Source organism: Dermochelys coriacea, chromosome 1, assembly GCF_009764565.3.
Source record: "Dermochelys coriacea isolate rDerCor1 chromosome 1, rDerCor1.pri.v4, whole genome shotgun sequence".
Classification (NCBI taxonomy): Eukaryota; Metazoa; Chordata; order Testudines; family Dermochelyidae; genus Dermochelys; species Dermochelys coriacea.
In genome coordinates, this window is record NC_050068.2 from 109,391,415 (window position 1) to 109,397,414 (window position 6,000).

Sequence of the window (6,000 nt, forward strand, 5' to 3'; positions counted from 1 at the left end):
GTCTCAAAAAGAAAAGGAGTACTTGTGGCACCTTAGAGACTAACAAATTTATTAGAGCATAAGCTTTCGTGAGCTACAGCTCACTTCATCGGATGCATCTGAAAACCTCATCACACACCCTGCCTCTCAGGCTGCGTGCTGCAGGGTCTGTCTGCACATATGGGTCTCCTCTGCCGCACAAACCAAAGTCTGTGTTCTTGTAGTCACATTCTGTTCGATGTAGCACCTTAAACCTGTACAGCTGCAGTGTGAGGCATCTGTGCATAATCTGTGGGTTAGTCTTTCATGGCATTCAGTCACCGAAAGGGTGGTGATCTGTCATGAGATGGAGTGGTTGTCCCCATAAGTAATAGCAGAGGGCAGTAAAGTGGGCCATTGAAGCAAAGGCCTGCTTCTCTATTACTGAGTACGCCACTTCCAAGGGGAACAATTTCCACCTGAGGTAAAGGATTGGGTGTTCTTCCTCCTCCACACCTTGGGACAACACGACCCCTATGGCTGACATTGGAGGCATCCGTCTACAGGATGAAAGGTAGATCTTTCAATTTCTTGAAGATCATGGAATAGTCCCAAGGCCCCCAGATCTTCTTGTGGGCTGAGTCTTTCACCAGGTCCATTAGTGGGGTTTCAATCATGGCAAAATTCAGACTTAACTGCCTATAAAATCCTGCCAATTCAAGGCATTCTGCTAAAGCTTGGACCTGTCCTGTCAACAGACCCAGGTGCTCCCTAACCACTATAAACCCCAGGTTCATCACCTTTCCATTAGCTAGGTGGCACTTGGCAGGATTAGCTGTAAGTACCACACTTCTGAGGGCCTGCAAGACTGCTGCAATGTGTTTTAAATGCTCATTCCAGGACTTGCTGTAGATTACAAGGTCATTGATGTATGAAGCTGCATACTGATTGTAAGGCCGAAGCACCTTGTTCATCAGCCTTTGGAAGATGGCTGCTGTGCCATCTAGGCCAAACAGCATTATCTTAAACTGGTACAAGCCAAATGGTGTGTAGAAGGATCTCTTTTCTCAGGACTCTGAGGTCGAAGAGATCTGTCAATAACTCCTAGTTAGGTCAAAGGTAGTGATATACCTAGATGCCCCTAACCTCTCTCACAACTTGTCAACCCTTGGCATCAGGTAGGTATAGAATTTGGACACTGCATTAACCTTCAGAAAATCTATGCAGAACCTGGTTGACCCATCCAGTTTAGCTACCAACATAGTAGATCTTCACCACTCACCATATGGCTCCTTGAACATCCTTGGTCTAGCATAGCTTGCAGTTCCTTTTATACCATTTCCCACATGTGTTTTGGCAGTGGCATAAAGTTCTTTGATTTTTCTCCCCAGTTCAGTCTCTGAGATAGAACACAATGGGGGGAGGGATAGCTCAGTGGTTTGAGCATTGGCCTGCTAAACCCAGGGTTGTGAGTTCAATCCTTGAGGGGGCCATTTAGGGATCTGGGGCAAAAATTGGGGATTGGTCCTGCTTTGAGCAGGGGGTTGGACTAGATGACCTCCTGAGGTCCCTTCCTAACCCTTGCTGAGTCTGCAATTCTGGGTGGCTAGGACTCCAAGCCCTCACAAAGTGCCAGCTGCAATGCTGTGGGGCATGGGTGCCCCTCTGTATTTCCTGGCCCTCAGGACAAAGCCCCCATGTCATTACACCCCGTATTCTTTATGGAAAGATGCTTAGGGTATGGCATAACATATTTCATACAAGATGGGTCTTGTAAAGTATCGTTGGAAAGGTTATGATTTACTGAATGTGATTATCCAATTTATATGCATGTATCACTTCTGTATCTCACATTGAGAATATTGATTTTGTAACAATTACAACTGGGTGTATATTTGGGGGAGCACCCAGCAGACAGTAAGCAATCAGCCTGGATGAACCATTTAAGGACAATAGAACTTTGGAGATACTAATCTCTCACCATCCTGAGGAGTTTCCTGAGATGTTACTTTGATACTGCAGTCTCATCTGATGATGTCACTTGGTACAGACTCTCACCTTGGTCACTACTGGTTCTTTTCCACTTGAAACAAAAGGCTTCCCACCTTATGTAAATTCTATTTAAGGCTGGGAAGGAAGGCATTCCTGGTTCTCCATTTTGCCAGCCTGCTCAAGAAGAGGGACTGCTAAAAATACCTGAAGGGAAGACAAAGAGGGGAGTTCAGACTGATATAGGGGTCCAGTCTGTAAAGAGAAATAACTGGAACTCTAAGGTACAGAAACTCTGCAACCTACCTAAAATAACATTTAGGTTACAAAATGTAATTTCTTACCCTATTTCTTCAGTGTATTAAGCTTAGCTCACGTATTTTATTTGCTCAGTAATCTGCTTTGTTCTGTTTGCTATCCCTTAAAATCTGCCTTTTATAGTTTAATAATAAAACAAGTTTATTATTAAACCCTGTGTGTGCAATTTTTAACTGTGGGAGGGGGGATAAGAAGCTGTGCATCTCTCTCTTCATATTGAGGGAGAGGGCAAATTCTTATGAGCTTGCACTGTATAGAGCACAAGACAATATACCTTTGGGTCTGCATGTCAAGGGAGGTGGGTACCTGAGTGCTGGGGCAAGTCCCTTAAGCTGAGTCTTCCTAGAGCTGATCTCAGTATCTGTGTCTTTCTGCAGCTGGGTGTGGCCCTACCTGTGTGTGTGCTAGAGGAGGCTTAAGAGCCTGGCTCAGCAAAACAGGGGGCCCAGGCAAGCTCAGTGGTATCTCAGTACATCAGGTGACCCCTTAAAGGGGGGAACCCATCACAGCCCCATCCACTTACCCTGTGAGACCGAGCCTGTGCAGGGAAAGCAGACAGAGCTGCACTCCAAAGCTGGAGTCAGCAGGGGGCCCGTACTCATGGTTGCATCTTTCCACTCCGCTCCTGACCCTGGTCCTTGAGCATGGCCCAGTCTGCTTTCCCTGCACAGCACTGAAGGGCCAGGATCAGGAAAGATGCAGCCGTGAGTACTGGCTCCCTGCTGTTGAAATACAAGATAAAATGCGTTCCATATGGATTTAGTGTGGGACTGACTATTTTTGATTTAAATAAGGGGCATTCCTTGTAATATGAGACCATTAGCTACCCAGTCACCACCCCCAAGTTCTCCAGGATCTCTCAGGCAGCTGGGGAAGGATGGATAGAGAGGTCCTGGGTCCCCGTACCCTCTCCACCAGGTCTCCATCCAGGGCCCAAGTGGGGAAAGGGGTGGCTCAGTCCATTCTGGCTGTCACTCCAGATCAGATCAGCTCCAGGGGCTGCTTCCTACCTTCAGTTTGGGGTGTGCCCCCAGCTTTCTGCTTGCACCATCTCAGTAATTCAGAGCCTCAGCTGGCTGTGTGGGAGCTCACTAGGAGAGCAGTTGTTCCCCCTAATCAGGGAGAAGTGGGCAGAAAAGGGGTGCGGGCAGGTCCCTGGCATCCCAGCTGAGTCTTACTCACAGTCCTGGTCCTTCCCTTCTAGATGGCTCTGCCTCAGCAGCTATCACCTGTCTACCTTTCTGCAGCCAGTCTCTCTTTCATTATCCTCCTACCTGACTGCCAGAGCTTCCTTTTAAGTAGACCCTCCACAGGGATCATGCCCAGCAGCTGTTGAGAGGTGGGGTTGTCTTGGCCCAATACTGCTCCCCCACTCCTTTACCTTTGTGTGGGCGGTCTGTAAACCCCATCACTCACCCACATAATTTCCTGCTACTGTGAATATTTAAATAGATAAAAACCTAAAAAATATGCTTAAAAATAAATAGGTACATTATCCATCAAAATATATATAGAAATAAACATTGAATTCTGCCAAATCTTGGTACAATAAGTGCCCAGGTCTCTATAGCATCTATGAAGATTTTTAAGCCATCACCTGTATCCTTTAGATTATATTTTATATTTGCTATTCATTTTAATAGGCGTCCTTTCCTCCTGTGGTGTGGAAGTGTTTAGAATGAGGATAAAGTGAATCTGAGCTAGCTGTGTGCCACTCGAGGAGGCAGGCAGCCAGGTGAATCCCCTGTGGGTCCTGGTTACCTTGTTTCCTGGTGCAGGGTCAGTGGAAATTATTCCTGGCATGGAACTACAGCAACCCATGCAGGATAATCAGGGTAGGAAAAGGAGGTCAAGTTGGATCCCTGTTTTACTATTCTTCCCCTAGTGCACAAAAAAAAATACCTTGGTTGGGCGTGTTTGTGGAATCATGTGGGGTGTCTGTGTCCTCCTCCCTCCTCCTGTTCCAGATGCAATTGAGGATCTTCATTCCATTAGACACAATCCTTCTCCTAGCTGACAGGTCTTTTTTCAAAGCTGTCAGCTGGGGCAGTCTTCAGTGGTTACATTGAGTCTTTCCTGGCCATGTGGAACTGATTAGTTATAACCCTGGCTGGTTGACAAATGGCACTCCATGCACTCACAAGGATGTGATACGCGGCTGTAGGAGCTCTTAGTACAAGAACAAAATTATGCAATGAAATCTGTGCTTATTTTAGTCACCACTGCTTTGTGTGTAGACCACTGCTGTGCCATGAAAAAGATCAGAGCCACTTATTTATATGTACAAACACAAGGCCTGATCCTGGAAACACTGCTGGGTGCAGTGTTTATTTCTGTGAGCAGTTTCACTTCTGTCTTTGGGATTAACTGGATAGATCACAAGTGGCAAAACTGCAAGTAAACTGTGCCACTTTTGAGTTGTATAAATATTGGAAACTGATACTGATAACAACCCTGTCCCATCTCTCTTTATTCCGTGTATATGAATATATCTTTCTGAGTTAAATACAGATAGAAAAGTAAGCACTAACACTGAATTTTCAGGCCCTGGGTTCACTTTTTGTCAACAGTATAATATTACTTTATGGTATAGCTTTTTTGTGTTTAATTTACTTAGGAGATTTTGGCAGGAAAGAAAAAAAACTTCAGTGATGGATATGTAAAGAATATCATTCTGGTTCTTTGGTAAATACTATAACAAGGCAGGGTTTTTTAAAATGCATTTCACAGACCTGAGAGATTGAAATGAATACTTCACAGTCATTCTGGTCTCTCAGATAAACACATAATTAGATAGTGTAAAAAATAATACTAAGTAAAACATACCTAAGAGACCAGAATGGAGATGTATCAGAGAGATCTTTTAAAAATATTAAATTATAAATTGGAATAGGTCTTTTAGTAAAGAAACTACTGTATTCATACTTTTCAAGATTCTAAAAAAGATTGGTATAAGCATTAGAGCTATCCTGTATAGTAGAATTGCGGTATATTTAGAAGGCTTGGTATTCATTACAGATTATGGGTGAAATTAACTGCTCTTTCTCATGCAAAATTAACTTCTCTTTCTAGTTTTAAGCACCAAAGTATTAATTCTTTTCTAACGTGTATATATGTGTGTGTGTGTGTGTGTGTGTGTGTGTATCTAAAACGACTAAATAAGTGGTATAAAGGAAGGTGGTAATAAAGCAAATAAATAGTTTAGGATTATATCAGCCTTTAGTTTCATGGAATGTAATATAAAAGTACAAAGTTGATGATGCCATACATGGAGTATTTGCTTCTGAGATCAAGCCCTAAAACTCTTAATCTAAGAATAATCTCTTTATCAAAAATACACAACCATTCAGAATTAGTCACCAAACCTGCAAGGTACTGTATAGGCAGACTGTGCCCCTCCACCACCCCAAGGTTGACATTAATGTGGGTACAATTCTTCTGTGGGGTGTGGATAGGGTGACTGGACATCCTGATATTAGGGGCTTTGTCTTGTATAGGACCCTATTACTCCCCATCCCCTGTACTTATTTTTCAGACTTGCCATCTGGTTACCCTAGGCGTGGGTGAGGTGGGGGATTGGTGTCCACTGGTGTAGAGCAGCATGCAGGCCTGGGGCTGTAGTGGCCACTTTTGAAAATGTGAGCTTCAATCTCTGTTTTTCATTTTCCCCATCTGTAGATTATGATTAATCCTCACATCTATAGGCTTGTTGATATTTATAGGGTGACGTGTATA